Source organism: Camellia sinensis, chromosome 7 (assembly GCF_055761805.1).
Source record: "Camellia sinensis isolate YWXY chromosome 7, ASM5576180v1, whole genome shotgun sequence".
Lineage (NCBI taxonomy): Eukaryota > Viridiplantae > Streptophyta > Magnoliopsida > Ericales > Theaceae > Camellia > Camellia sinensis.
In genome coordinates, this window is record NC_138967.1 from 10,795,576 (window position 1) to 10,811,396 (window position 15,821).

The window sequence follows — 15,821 nt, forward strand, 5'->3', positions numbered from 1 at the left end:
TCAAGAAAATTTTGAGTAAAAATTTGAAGTTTAATCAAAATATTCATGCATTCAGCTGCATGTCTGCAGTACACATTCTGATATCCTTTTCCAACTTCAAAGACTGCTTTTTTATTATTCTCCTCTTTTTTTTTTCATTTTTTTTTTTAAAAATTTGTGAACATAGGTATACTTATTACAAGTCACAACTGCACAAGATTGCAGAGAAACCAAACAAAAACCAAAATTTCATCATCACAAAGCACCTTGAGCTGCAGCTAGCCTAGCAATAGGTACCCTGTGAAGAGAACTAACAATCAGAAATACAATCTAGAGGAATTCATACTTGCAGATTACAAATTGGGTAATATAAAACATGACAATCATACATATATATATATATACAGGTACCTGAATGGAGAACATGAAACATAGTCGAGTCCAACCTCCGCAAAAAATGCAACAGAAGAAGGCTCTCCGCCGTGCTCTCCACATATTCCAACCTGTTTTGTTATCATCACCCACATCATGTTAGAGCACAACTAGTGAAAAGCTTGAAACTTGATGAAACCCTCACAACAAGATAACGCTTCAACTATGGAGCACAGGCATGCTGACGTACAAGTTTCCCAAAAATGCAGGGGAGGGCAAGAAACACGTGCGAAATTTATAATTTTATATATATTTTACACATCATATTTTAAAATATTATATATTGATTCTCATCAAATTAATCAACTTGAGTATGCTATTCCAGTGAAAAACAAAATGAAAAAATATAAGAATATGTGTGTGTGTGTTCCCCAATGCGTCTAATTCTTCCTGAGAGGTGTCTGTGCTTCATAAATGTTTAAGGGCTTAGCCAATTGGCATGAAGGTCTGCCCCATCTTTTTACAAAGTTCTCATCAACCACATATAATTAATTAAACACCAATTAAAAAAGCATTTTTATAAAATAGGGACAAGAGCATCTCATGCCAAACAAGAGCAACGTAACACAATGAATGGGTCTGTGATTTAGGGCACATAATACACCACATGATTTGGATGGGAAGAGAAAGGGGAGGGGGATAATGTTCCCAACATTTCTAGAGAGAAAAAATTAACACGCCATGTGGAGTGTCTGATGACAGGAGGATGCGCATCCAAGCTGTGTCTATGTGCGATACATGTTGAACACTACGACGAAAATGAGAAATCCGTGTTTCATAGGTCACAACATGATACATGTCAAACACTATTACTCAAATGAATTGTCCATGTTTCATAGGTCACAACAATCATAAAATGCAAACTTCCTCATAAAAAACCAAAGACTTTAAAAGGTTTTACTTTTATTTCATAAGCTCAAACAGACAATCCTAAGAATTGCTGCTACTCACCTTCAAGCTCGGCCTAGCTCTACGACCCTTTTCCATGGCGATCTTGATGAGTTGGCCCACACCTTTTTGATCAAGTACCTGAGAACAAAATATTGAACAATTCTATGCACCTGAAAAAACGCTAGAAAATGCGAAACACATGTTCCCGAAAAAGTTTTTTGCCCCAAAAAAACAGGCATTAAAGAAACTCTCCTGTGATGGAAATGATTCAACAGACCTCAAAGGGATCACTTTGGAGGATGCCTTGGGAGAGGTATATAGGGAGAAACTTTCCAGCATCATCTCTACTGTACCCGAATGTCATTTGAGTGAGATCATTGGTCCCAAAGGAGAAGAACTCTGCTTCCTCTGCAATCTACGAGTACCGGTTAAAGAAAATAAGTTAATGGATTGACAATAATTGACAAACTTCTTCTAATATATCTAACCAGAATATATATTGGTTCCCCTAGTATTGAAGCCATTTTAAATCAAATAAATAAAAAAATAATTGAAATAAGTTCGTCTAACACACCTCATCTGCAACCAGAGCAGCTCTAGGAATCTCGATCATGGTCCCTACCTTATAGCTCAATGAGGATCCCATCTCAGAGAACACTTTTTTCGCTACACTACGAATTAAATTCACTTGATGTCCTAGTTCCTGCCACTCAAAATGCCAAAAATGAGGAACTTGGATACTCAAAATTACAAATGAGGGAGAGAAAAAAACCATTAGTTTCATTTATCAAGACCAGTTAAGGAAAATAAACTAGGACTCACCCTACTGAATTCTAATATTTTACATGTGCATGTTGGAGGAAAAAGAAAATAAATAAATTTTATTCATTGTTCGATCTATCTATCTACTTTAAATCATTAATGATTTGATTCCCAAAAAAAATAGAAATTTCTATCATCCATAGTGACAAAATGTGGTTGTTATTGTAGAACTTCATTCAAACAATGATGTCACAGTAGGAAACTGAATTATAAATTAAATATTTTTAATGATTCCATATGAATTGAATAAGTAGTAAAGTCAAAAAATCGTGGTAATGGTGAAATGGTAAGCCTTGTCTATGGGAAAAGACGGGAAGATTAAGAATCATGCCTGAGGTGTTCCGACTGTTGAATTCACCCCATGTGAAGGGGAAATTGTCTTGTGAACACACCTTGGTTGGTCAACAAGGAAGTAGGCTACCAACCATGTCAAAGAAGGAGGCTGCCGAAGTCAAGCATAGAGGCTACCCAAAGGCACTCCCACCTACTCCAATGTGTATAAATGGAGGGTGAGAGGAGAGGCCAAAATGTGAGTAAGAGTGTGAGTGAAGAAGAAAAACCGTGAACCAAAGAGTGCGAGAGATGTGAGGCGGAGAGACCGTCTCCCTCGGTGTGAGCGAGGGAGACGGGTGAGTGGCTGAGTGAGGAGAGTGTGAGCTCCTCCTCTATTGTAATCTTTCTGTAATCTCCTCATTGGTATAGTGATAACCGGTTACTCTCCCGTGGACGTAGGCATTGGGCCGAACCACGTAAAATATTGTGTCTCCTTGTGTGTGGGTGTGTTTTTCTGCTTGCAATGATTTCTATAAGGTCTTGGGCGGGATCCCAGATCCCAACAAGTGGTATCAGAGCCTCGTCGGCGGCGTTTCGGAACAAAAACAGCGTGTTGTCCGAAACTGCCCAGAAATCAAGTTGCTCGAAATCCGATTTTGAGCATACCAGGAGCAAGGGCTCGAGAAGAGGAGTCCAACCATATAAAGCAGACACCCAGAGGAGCTTCCACGCGCCCTCACGCGCCTCCTGAAGAAGGCGCGTGAGTCCCAGTCTCGGCACGCGCCGCCACGCGCCGTGAAGGCAGCCGGCGCGTCGTCCCAGTCGCAGGCACGCGCCCCACGCGCTGATGAAGGAAGAAGACGAGTGGGGGGAGGCGCGTGTATGGCACGCGCGTGCCACGTCAGCAGCCACGTCATCTGCCACGTCATCCGCAGGAGGAGGAATCCTGTGTTTCTCGGCTACGGTGCAGCCGCAGATCTGAGGCGTACAAAATGTTTTGGCTAGATCGAAGCCATTTGGAGTCCGTTTTTGGTGATCCAATAGTGGTTTCCGACTATTTGGAGTATTCCGGACACATCCGTACGGTCAGATTTTGGAGATGGAGTTTCTGTAAAAAGAAGGCAGATTAAAGTGGCAGACGGCGTTAGAGACAGTGGATGGAATATTTCGTTGGTACACGGAATATTCCCTGAACTTCTGAAAATTGCAATTTGGCCCAACATTTTCAGAAAATTGTGGTGTGGCCCAGCTTTCGGGGATAGTTTTTCTGTGAGGTCCCTGGAAGTGCAGCGAAGGTTGGTCCTAGCTAAACGGACCGCTCCGGACGCAACCGCGAGGTCAGAATAGTGAAATTCTGAACGGTTTGGAAAGATTGTCAAAACATGGGAGTTTGTCATCTTCAATACTCGAAGGAAGGTTGCCGGATATTGTGGAACGCTGCGGATTCACTGAAGAGGTTAGAATGGGCAGATTCTGACCAGATTGGACAACCAGATACAGATTGAGATAGATCATTGAAGACCAGAGGAGATCAGGCTTGATCAAATGGCAGATCGAGGGAGATCAGGATTGGTCAGGGGCGATCAGAGGATTGCAGACATGATTATCTCAAAGGTCTAAGAAAGTTCTGTCAAAAAGACACTGTCTAAGGAGACTGGTTCTTAAGTGGGACCGGTTGTGACCCCACCAGTCTTTCCTGGGAACTTTCCTGGTTGTTGAGGTGATCGGAGGATCTGGTTCAATCAAAAGAGAAGACCATTCATCGACGGATAGATGATTTGGCAACCAGTACAGGCTCAGGGAAATACTGTGGCTGTTGGAGCTACTGTATACGAGAAGGTACTAATGGTATGTGGACATGTAGAACAATAGTTGCAGAGGAGCATACTAAGCGCAGAAGTACAATTGCAGACGTGCAACAGTGCAAGGGTACGCTAGAGTGTCGTACAGAGGCGCGAGAAGAGTGTGCAGCAGCGGGTTGTTGACAGTTCACAGGAACTTCCAGACAGAGAAATTGAGACAGGTAAAACGCAAGAGTGCGTGCCAAGGAGTGGCAAGTCTTATTTCTCTATGGTGGTTTCTTTAGTTCCATGGCAGCAGATGATAGAGTTGATGTAGATCTCTCAAGCAAGCTTGACGCAGGGAGACCAGAAGCCATGGGTGCGAGCACTATGCACGGAGTTGCATAGTGGTAACTTGTACAGACCGGTGGAAGTTGTCTTGACAGAAGGGCTAACTGTCAAACATCAGTACGGACAAGTGAGACAGAACCGAACATCAGGGATTGCAGCACAGACAACAAGCGTATGTGGAAACGCCAGGAGGTTGTTCAGAAGTGCAGAAGGGCAAAGGCTGGTTGTTCAGAAATAAGCTCCGAGCAAGGAAACTTGAGGATGTTGATGTGTCAAACTCTGAAGTTTTCTAGTTGCTCCAGTGTTCATCATGCAAGGAGTAGCATGATAGTCAAGGGCATCCAAGCAGGGGGTGCAGGACATCCAATCAGGGGGTGTCGGATATCTTGGTTGCGCAAGTTCAAGCATAGCAGGTATAGACATCCGAGACAGGAAGCATGGAAGAGATCTGTGGGAGATAGGAGCAGTGGCTCTCTCCAAATCAGAGAGTGGTGTGAGTTGAGTTGAGGATGTCGGATTCCCTCCTCCTCTTGTATCTCTGGTGTTTTATCTCTAGCTTCAGGGGATGCAGCGTCTCAGTGAAGAGATGCAGACTATGTTGAATTTGGGCGTGACAAGATTAGCAGCAGTGTGTGTAGTGGATCACCTCACATGGGTTGAGGGGGTGATTTGTTGAATTCACCCCATGTGAAGGGGAAATTGTCTTGTGAACACACCTTGGTTGGTCAACAAGGAAGTAGGCTACCAACCATGTCAAAGAAGGAGGCTGCCGAAGTCAAGCATGGAGGCTACCCAAAGGCACTCCCACCTACTCCAATGTGTATAAATGGAGGGTGAGAGGAGAGGCCAAAATGTGAGTAAGAGTGTGAGTGAAGAAGAAAAACCGTGAACCAAAGAGTGCGAGAGATGTGAGGCGGAGAGACCGTCTCCCTCGGTGTGAGCGAGGGAGACGGGTGAGTGGCTGAGTGAGGAGAGTGTGAGCTCCTCCTCTATTGTAATCTTTCTGTAATCTCCTCATTGGTATAGTGATAACCGGTTACTCTCCCGTGGACGTAGGCATTGGGCCGAACCACGTAAAATATTGTGTCTCCTTGTGTGTGGGTGTGTTTTTCTGCTTGCAATGATTTCTATAAGGTCTTGGGCGGGATCCCAGATCCCAACACCGACAAGGGGAACCATAATCTCAGGAAGAACAGTAACTCCCTTGCTGCTCATAGACACAGCAGCCTGAAAGATAGCGTGCACCTGCATTTCAGTTAGCTCTGGGTACGATATCCCTAGCCTGTGGACACGTCAAAGAAACCCAACATAAATAACAGCAATTTGCTGTGCTGATATTTCTCGCATTGTTATTGTAGGCCGATTTGAAAATTTATCATCATTCAAAGCAATAACCAATATAGATATGAGTTTAATTCTTCTATATATTGCACGCATAAAATGTGTCAATGGCCATGTAATAAAAAAAACTAACATATCACAATGTCAAGAAATATCACATAGCAATTGAGTTTTATTTTATCACATAATTATAGTCAATTAGAAAAATTCAGAAACTAGCTTCAGCAATTAATTATCAAGAAACGGATTAGATGAAATGTCAGACCTGCAACCTCGGAAACCAAGCATGGGATTTACTTCCGATAATTTTTCAATCTTTGAATAAACTTCGTCTTCAGTCATGCCAGTGTCTTTGGTTAGTTCGCTGACAATCTCTCCTAGATCACCTTCCGGTAGAAATTCATGGAGTGGAGGGTCTAAAAGTCTAATTGTCACCGGGAAGCCAGCAATATCAATGACTCATCTTATATTACAGCAGAAGTGAGCTTATTAGGTTTTTTTTTTCCCTTCTTTTAAAAAAATAAAAAAATCTGTATTAAGCAATTACTAAATGTTACTTGCCCTGCAAATCAAGCTATTGACTCATGCATTTGATCATATACATAAGATGATACGATACATTATTTATGGTGTCCAGAAATTTTTAACATGTGTTGATAGAAGAAAAAAGTACCATCCATTGCACTGAATAAGCCCTCAAAATCCGATCTTTGATAAGGCAACAACACGTCTAGGGCAGTCTTCCTCTGTTCAAGTGTAACTGCCATTATCATTTTTCTCACAGCCTTTATCCTCTCATAAGAAGCAAAGAACTGAAACACCCCAACAAATGAAGAGTTCAAGAGATTTTAAAAAACCAGCCACATCTAACACAATACAAGATTGGCCACTGTATCTATTTGGAAGTAATTTGTTTATTTTCATTCCATTTTGGGTAAGACTTCAACCAAAAAGTCCACAAGCATCCTACTCACAGATGCTCCCGTCCAACTTCATTCGTGTTTTCAGAAACAAAAACAATGAAATTTTTTAAAATGTCAGTCGTTTCATTTTTGTGTGGAATGTTTTTTAAAAAAAAAAAATTCCCAAAAACAATTTGCCAAACAAATTTTCTATGTTTTCTGAAAAATGACAGTAGAAAACAAAAACAAAAAACGCAACCAAACAAGGAGGCAGTTAAGGAGTAGTTACCATGTGCTCTGTCCTACATAGTCCAATCCCTTCAGCACCGTTGTTTCTTGCTATTAGTACATCATCAGGCGTGTCGGCATTTGCCATGACCTATCATATACCACATTACCGGTCAAATTTTAAATCTCCAACGATAGATGCGGCAAGCACACATGGCATATTACAACAAAAATGGCTGCAGCACCTTGAGACGCCTAAATTTGTCGGCCCAAGACATGAAAGTCTCCAAATCACCACTTAGAGTCGGAGGAGAGAGTCGTCGTTTACCCAAGTTACTTCACCGGTAGATCCATTGACTGAAAGCCATTCCCCTTCACTAATAACTTTGTCTCCAATCACAACAACCTGCACCACAATGAAATACTGATCCTCCTTTTTCTTTTAGAAAAAATAAAATAAATTATTGAATCACTAAAAAAATATGAAAAAGTTTACCTTCTCAGCATCATTGACTCGGATATCAGAACAACCAGAAACACAACACTTTCCCCACCCACGGGCTACAACAGCTGCATGAGATGTCATACCACCTCTAGCTGTCAATATTCCAGAAGCAGCATGCATACCTCCAACATCCTCCGGACTGGTTTCTGTCCTCACCTTTAACCACACATAATTGACAACAATTGAACCGGGATCAGTAAGTTGGATCATGTTTTATGTGAAATTTCACTAGTACTTGCATTACTAACCAGTGAAATTTCACTGGCTACTAAGTGTACTGCTGTTGCCGAACTAGAGATGGATCTTTGATCAGCTTTAACCGTTAAAACCAAAAAAAAAAAATCGAATAGGAGCATACCAAGATGACACTTTTGCCTTGTGCATGCCATGCTTCAGCATCATCGGCACTGAATACAATCTGGCCCATTGCTGCTCCAGGAGAAGCAGGCAACCCCTTGGCAATCACTTTGTCTTTGTAAGTAGATGAATCTTCAAACTACAATTATGAAGTGACATTAGATACATCAAACCTATTTGCACTCCCAAAGAGACCTTTAATTACCAGAATGAAATGGAAATTAAGGAGCAGACAGTAGCCCTTCATATAGGCAATATAGATCACCAAAAATAATTGGAAAATTTAAAGAAATTACATAATGATTTGATTAGAAAATGAAAAATATTCAGCATTTCGTGGTCATGCAATTGTATTTGAACTAAGAATGCCCATTTGATACTTTAATTTAGAACTAGATAGACAGAATGATGAACTACCTATGAACCACTTTAACATAAATATGTACTTGTGGATGAAGAATTTGTTCAAGATGCTGTGGCTCAACCATCTTAATTGCAGTCCGAGCATCAATGAGCCCTTCATTAACCATATCTACAGGAATCTTCACTGCACCTTTACCGGTACGCTTGCCTGACCGGCATTGCAACATCCAAAGCCTACTTTCTTGGACAGTGAATTCTATATCCTATACTCAGCATAAATTCAAAGAAATATCATGTTTTATTTGTACCATTATATCACAATAGTGAAATCAAAGCCGAAGAAAATCATCAGCAATAAATTTAAAATTGAAAGGTTATCATCTTTCCACCAAGATGAGAAATTTTACCATCATATCCTTGTAGTGATGCTCCAAAATTTCACAATTCTCCACAAGCTCCTTGTAAGCATCAGGCATGCCACTTTTCATGGTGTCCAAGTCCTCCGGTGTTCTAATTCCAGCTACTACATCCTCTCCCTATTCAAAGATTTTAACCAGCTATCTCTCAACATTGACTCAAAATGTCAATTACAAAAAAAATCAAACAGGGTTTGAATTTAGGACCTGAGCATTGACTAGAAACTCCCCATAGAGCTTCTTTTCACCGGTGCTCGGGTTCCTAGTGAAGAGGACCCCTGTCCCGGACGTGTTTCCCATGTTCCCAAACACCATGCATTGAATATTCACTGCTGTACCCATTAACCCGGTTATCTGGTTAATGCTCCGATACTTTATAGCTCTTGGGCTGTCCCAGGAGTCAAAAACTGCTTGAACAGCCAACTGTAATTGTTTCTTTGGGTCTGCAGATAAAAACAAGTATAATGTGGTTATAAACTTGACCATAGCAATATGCATGTCAACCAAGGAAGCAAGGATGCAGATATGATAGGATATGAAAACGGTGATCCTAGAAAACCTGGAAAAAAAAAAAAAAAAAAGATACAGGTACGGCAAGGATACGTTAGTTAAAAAAATAAAATTATTGTTACAATTTTAGTAATATGTATAAAAATAGAACCGGAAACCTGAAAAAAAAAAAAAAAAGGGATATGGGTACGGCAAGGATACATTAGTTAAAAAAATAAAATTATTGTTATAATTTTAGTAATATGATAAAAATAAAACCGGAAACAAGAGTATATTCATAAAACATCCGGTATTAAATTCCTTAATATTCAAAATAGAAATTTATGTTCATCAAAGATTACATTAAAAAGCATTCAATTAACAACCAGCAATAACAAGGATTCAATCAAATATTTAGGTTTGGTTCACATTTTGATTTGCACAAGAATTTGTTAATTACAGTTTGACCCCAACTAAAACCCTCCAGAAATTGTGTTCTGAATCCTGCTGTATCCTTCATGTATCCTCCCATATCTGACCGTATCCAAAATTGGAAATAAATAAATAAATAATTAAATACTTAGTTGGCATATCTGATACGTATCTAGCTGTATCAAATGCATATCCGTTGTAAGGTACCTGAAGGCAAATTTTCACCCGCTTTAAGGTAGACATCCTTGTATTGTTCAATCAGCTCTTTTAGATCAGAGGCTGTTAGCTCAGTATCAAGCTTAACTCCTTTTACATTCTTCAAATTTTCTAACTTTTCTCCGAATGATGAGTGTGGAATGCCCATGACCTTCAATACAAAGAGGATTTTCAAGAATTTGAAAAAAAAGGTGAATGCATAACGACATGTCAGGATTGAAACTGTCAATTTATCTCATTTGAGAAGAGAAAATTGAATTCAATATAAAGAACCACTTACAACATCTCCAAACATGTCTAGAAATCATCTATATGAATCATAAGCGAACCGCTTTCCACTTTTTGCAGCCAAACCAGCAACCACTTCATCATTCAGACCAAGGTTGAGAACAGTGTTCATCGTGCCAGGCATAGATATCTGAATTATAAATATAAAGATGAGTGTACATATGTAGTTTCATACTTGCATTTCCATTTGCTCAAATCAAGTGCTTTGCAACTTCTTATAGCATAAGCTGAGCTTTCTTTAATAAAAGAAAATTCTACAAGCACACAGTGTGTGTGTGTGTGTGTGTTCGTGACTCTTCCTATAACCAACAATTATTAAATGGTGGAGTCGGGGCTATATATGTATCTGTTTTTGGAATGAAAATCATGATTGAGTAAGAAATTTCATGATTCTTATTGAAGTAGGACATGTAGCCGAGGAGTTTCTCAAACAACTGGAGAGTCAGAAGTCCAACGCAGCTGTGATTTTGGCCCCAATTCTAATGTTTAGACTTCTGAATCAGCATGCTTTCTATTTTAACAAAATTTTGTTCTAGTTATAACTTTCATTATAAATTTTTGTTATTAGTGCCGCTTGTTTTGGCACCCTTCCTAGGCCTAGGCCTTTTTTGGTAGGGCTTATTTCCAGCTTATTTAAACTTTTAGCTTAATTTAAGCTATTTTGATGTATTTGGTTCAGCTTAACAATACAGCTTATAACTTTTTGTAAGTCAAAAATCAATTTATTCTTTGAGTGGGGGAGGAGAAGCTTAATTTATAAGTCAAAAATCAGTTTATGTTCACAGTTATAAGCTATAAGCTGTTAAGGTATAAGTTATAATCATTTTCCCACAGCTCTACCAAACGGGGTCTTAGTAGTATTTGAATTTGAGCTCATCTCAAATTTACAATTTTTAGTAACTTTACTTTTTTTTTCTTTGACTATTCACATGGATTCAAGATCATGTCATCTATTAAAACAATATCCACCCTCTTTTTGTTTTTGCCATAAAACATTTTTCTACAGAAAAACATCACTCCCTTACCACATAACTCTGTATAGGGAAAACATTTTTAGTAACATTTTTCTATTAAAACTACATCCTAATAGGGAAAATGGTCGTATAGGGCTCCACTCCCTTACCACATTACTCTGTATATTTCGGGTCTAAAATGTGGGTCTCAAGCATCACTCGTCGTAGTAGTTGTATTAGTAGTGGTGTTAATGGTGACAATAATAGTGTGTGGCATTCATTAAAAAAAACATTTTTAGCTAACTTGCTTTTTACCTAAACAAACAGAAACTAGTCAAGACAAATATCAACAATGCACAAAAAAAAAAAAAAAGGGCAGAAACTCACAGCAGCACCAGATCGTACAGAGAGAAGGAGAGGCTTAGAAGGATCACCAAGAAAAGCACCAATCTCCTTCTCAACAATCTTCAACCCATCCAATATCTCTTCCCACAACCCATCTGGTAGTTTCTTCCCATTCTTCTTCTGATACTCTTCACATGCTTCTGTTGATATGGTGAGTCCTGGTGGTACTGATAATCCAATGCTCGCCATCTCTGCCAAGTTCGCTCCTTTGCCTCCCAACTGTAATCAAATATACACACATAGTATATAAATTCCAACTCCATTGGAAGTTGTAAATCTACTATGACTTGGATTGGAACATCAATTTCACAATGTTTGGGCATAAATGGAGCACAACTTCCATTCCATGGAAGTTTATGAATTTTCCATTTTGTTGCTAGTGTGTGTGTGTATCTGAATTTTAACCGACTGGGCTTAAATTCTAGAGAAATTTGTAAAGAACAATTATAGAGGCCACCAGTTTTGGAGTTTTAAAAAGATATGATACTTAATAAAAACATATATATATATATATATATATAGTTAAAATTGATGTATGTATTATTGATTTTTATTTTGATGTGTTATTTTGTCTATTACAAATGGTTCCTTATATAGATGTAGGTGTAGTGGATGGTGGTAGTGGTGTAGTGGGTTAGGTTTAGTGGAGTAGGTGAGGTGGTGTAGTGGGTTAGGTTTAGTGGAGTTGGTGAGGTGGTAGTGGTGTAGTGGGTTATGGTAAATTCTGGTAAATTCTAACAGCCCCCGCAAACTCAAGGAGGATAGAAACTAACCAACTTGAGTTTGAAGAGAGGAACAAAACAAGAAAATACATAAAAATAAAAAAGGATAGGAGACACTGTATGGTCGTGTCAGACCATTGGTGAAGACACTGAATGGTGGTGTCATAACGTTGTAGAGGACACTGTATGGGGGTGTCATAACGTTGTAGAGGACACTGTATGGGGGTGTCATAACGTTGTAGAGGACACTGTATGGTGGTGTCATAACGGTGTAGAGGACACTGGATGGCGGTGTCAGACCGATGTAGAAGACAGTTTATGGGGTCATGTCGGACCGTTGTAGCAGACAATGTTGTGACAGTTGTTGTGACAGTTTACAGAGTCTTGCTGGACCCTTGTAGAAACTAATCGGAATCAATGTCGGGACAGTTTACAAAGTCTTGTCGGATCCATGTAGAAACTAACCGGAATCAATGTCGGGACAGTTTACAGAGTCTTGTCGGACACATGTAGAAACTAACCGGAATCAATGTCGGGACAGTTTACAGAGTCTTGTCGGACCCATGAAGGAGCTAACCGGAATCAATGTCGGGACAGTTTACAGAGTCTTGTCGGACCCCTAAAAAGTCGCACCCTCAAAAGGTGTTGTCCAATCTATCAAAAGGCGTGCCATCAAAAGGCGTGCCCAATCCATAAAAAGGCGTGCCAGATATGATGGCGAGGCACGTGAGTGCCTTGGCTGGCGCGCGCCGTTTGTCGTCTGGCGTCAAGTGGCGCGCGATACGCGTGGCTGCCTCGGCTATTTAAACCAAGGTTGAGGCGGAGGCTGTGCAAACCAGTCTGAAACCGCTAAACTTTTTCATTCTGAAACATCTGAATATTTGCATTCTGAAACATCTGAACAATGGCCTCTTCTTCCCGTTCAGCTACCCAGAATATGGCCTCCTCTTCCTGTGGTCTGCTCACGCTCTTTCCAGACCTAAACGAGTCCACAAGAGAAATAACTGGTGCGGTGGCACTGGAACCTCAACCAAGCGTCCCGGAGTTTGCTCCGTTGAACTTTCCTATGCGGTCTGTGGAGCAAAGAATGGCAGTGCAGTCGGATGTGGAGGCCAATCAGTATACTCTGAAGTCATGTGTGGAAACCATGACTGCGGTCACAAACTTGTCGCACCGGCTGCAGAGCAGGACAAATGAGGTGCAACAGTTAAACTCCCAGCTGGCTCTGCTCCAACGCATGTATAAGGATGCGCGAGCAGAGATAAGTGTGCTAAAGGCAGAAAACAAGGAGCTGAAGCGGAAGGCCACCGTGATGTTCCGATTTGGAGGTCCGCCATATGCTGAAGTGGAGGAGCATGGTGGAGTGATCGTGCCCAGTGGAGTGGGAAACACGGAGGCAGCACCGTCAAGGGCCGCCCAGGACGGAGGCAAGAAGAAAAGATCGGCGGAATAGGCGAAGAAGTGATGTCGGTGGGTGGCCGTCGGCAGAAAAGAAAACAAAGCTTATTGTGTTGTTTTTGTTTTTTTTTTTTGTTTTTTTTGTTTTTTTTTTGTTTTTTGTTTTTTTTTTTTTGGTGTAAAATTGTGATCGGGGTGGATCCCTGAGAGAAATAAAATATGGGTTGTTGTGCAAATTTGGAATTTTTTTTTTTTTTTTGGGTGGAACAGACTGTTAATGGGTTCTGAAATGGTGGGATGAAAAAGAAAAAAAATATATATATATATATATATAATAATAATAATAATAATAATAATAATAATAAGAAAAAGAATGGGTCAAATTGGGAGTGTGTGAAGAATTATTATTTTAGAGGATGGTGGAAATATATTGGTGGAAATATATTATAATAAAAATATATATATATATATATATATTAAAAGAAAAGAAAAAGTGGGAAATCACGTGGGTGTTGTGTGTGTGTGGCCCTTTTCCCTCTGCTGCTGCAGTGTGTTGATGGAGAGAAAAAAGAGACCAGAGAGAGAGGGAGTGGATGGATTAAAAAAAAGGGTTTCATCATATAGTGCATGTGGGACGGTGGCGTGCTGTCGGGATTGGGGTGTGAAAGAGAGAGGGCTTTTTGAGAGATGAGAAAGCAGCATCTGTTGGGACAAAGAGGGTTAGCCCTTCCACAGTGTTGTTTGCTTGGTTTTGTAAGGTTTCAATGACTTTGGTGGACTGAAGGTAGGTGAGGAAGGTGTGGTATGGGCCGGTGACTGTGAGTAACGCCGTGAGGTTTACGAATGGTGGTGCCGGTGCTGGAGCCGGAGTCAGGCTGAATATTGGAGATTGAGGAGTTTGGGCATATGTTGATGGAGATCCCTCATAAGCCTTCAAACGACCAAGTGCAGCTGCTCCGCGCTTAGTCTTGTGAGGAATCATCCCACGAATGGTGCGCCAGAGTATCTTAGCTGGGGCTCGGAAGTGGATGGGGCCATGAGAGGGCTGGGTGTTCATGCGCTTGCGGAGAAAGCGGAGGTACTTCATCTTCTGGCGGACGAGTCCTCCGGAAAGACATATCTCCTCGCACCTCACAACCACCACTTTCTGGCCGTTCAAGAGCTCTTTCGCTAGAATCGAAGCCAGCCTCCCCAGCATGTGGTGCCGAGCGTCCACTACATTGGAAATGGGAAAGGTATGTGTAGAAAATAAGCGGAATAGGTAGAGGTTCGGCGGACGGCTAAGGTGAGGTTGCCGCCCGCCGGTGAAGCGAAAAATATTAGGTTCTAAACCTGCTCTGATACCAAGTTAAAATTGATGTATGTATTATTGATTTTTATTTTGATGTGTTATTCTGTCTATTACAAATGGTTCCTTATATAGATGTAGGTGTAGTGGATGGTGGTAGTGGTGTAGTGGGTTAGGTTTAGTGGAGTAGGTGAGGTGGTGTAGTGGGTTAGGTTTAGTGGAGTAGGTGAGGTGGTAGTGGTGTAGTGGGTTATGGTAAATTCTGGTAAATTCTAACATATATATAATTAAAATCAAAATATCAAATCATTTATGGTAGGACTTATTGTCATATCATTAATAGTAAGACTAATTAGTTCTCTTACTCATTTTTCATTTGTAAATAACCGTATTTCTACACCACCACCACCGCAGCATTTGTAAATAACCGTATTTCTACACCACCACCACCGCAGCATTTGTAAATAACCGTATTTCTACACCACCACCACCGCAGCAGCAGTAGCAGCAGCAACAACAACAACAAAATAAATAAATAAATAAAAATAAAAAATAAAAAAATTAGGGAATTTTTTTTTAAGTCCTCATATTAATATTTTATAAGATAAAAAATACATAATATTTTCATAATAATTAAGGTCGATTAATATTTTTATAGAGAAATTTGATCCCGACTTAGAAAAAAAATTCAATTTTCATACTAGAAAAATTTTAAATTTCTCTTTGAAATTAGATAAATTTCTTTATGAAAATTGAAATTTCTCTAAAAATTTCTCTAAGTCACGGTCGAAATTTTTCTGAATCGAATTTTTTCTATGAAAATGTTAAAGGACCTTACCTAATAAAAAAATATTTTTGACATCTTCTACTACACAAAGTTGAAGAAGGATGTTTCACTAATTTTTTTAAAAAATCATAAATTCATAAGAAAAAAATTAATTAATTTTAGTTATTAAAACTGATAAATTTTTCATTGATTTGTATTTTTT

The 15,821-nt window shown here is 39.9% G+C and overlaps 1 pseudogene across 1 annotated transcript; it reads right to left on the bottom strand.

The window, feature by feature from the left end:
* Positions 1-14,742, bottom strand: LOC114258102 (pyruvate, phosphate dikinase, chloroplastic-like; annotated as a pseudogene). The gene is made up of 19 exons (XR_014336692.1): positions 14,386-14,742; positions 11,407-11,643; positions 10,059-10,196; positions 9,770-9,929; positions 8,849-9,084; positions 8,633-8,761; positions 8,309-8,488; positions 7,864-8,001; positions 7,497-7,661; positions 7,246-7,406; positions 7,062-7,151; positions 6,544-6,682; positions 6,136-6,328; positions 5,691-5,811; positions 1,877-2,011; positions 1,580-1,717; positions 1,363-1,440; positions 391-482; positions 1-277 (listed from the first exon to the last, which is right to left on the bottom strand). The product of XR_014336692.1 is annotated as a pyruvate, phosphate dikinase, chloroplastic-like (transcript).
* Between the last annotated feature and the right edge of the window lie 1,079 nt (positions 14,743-15,821).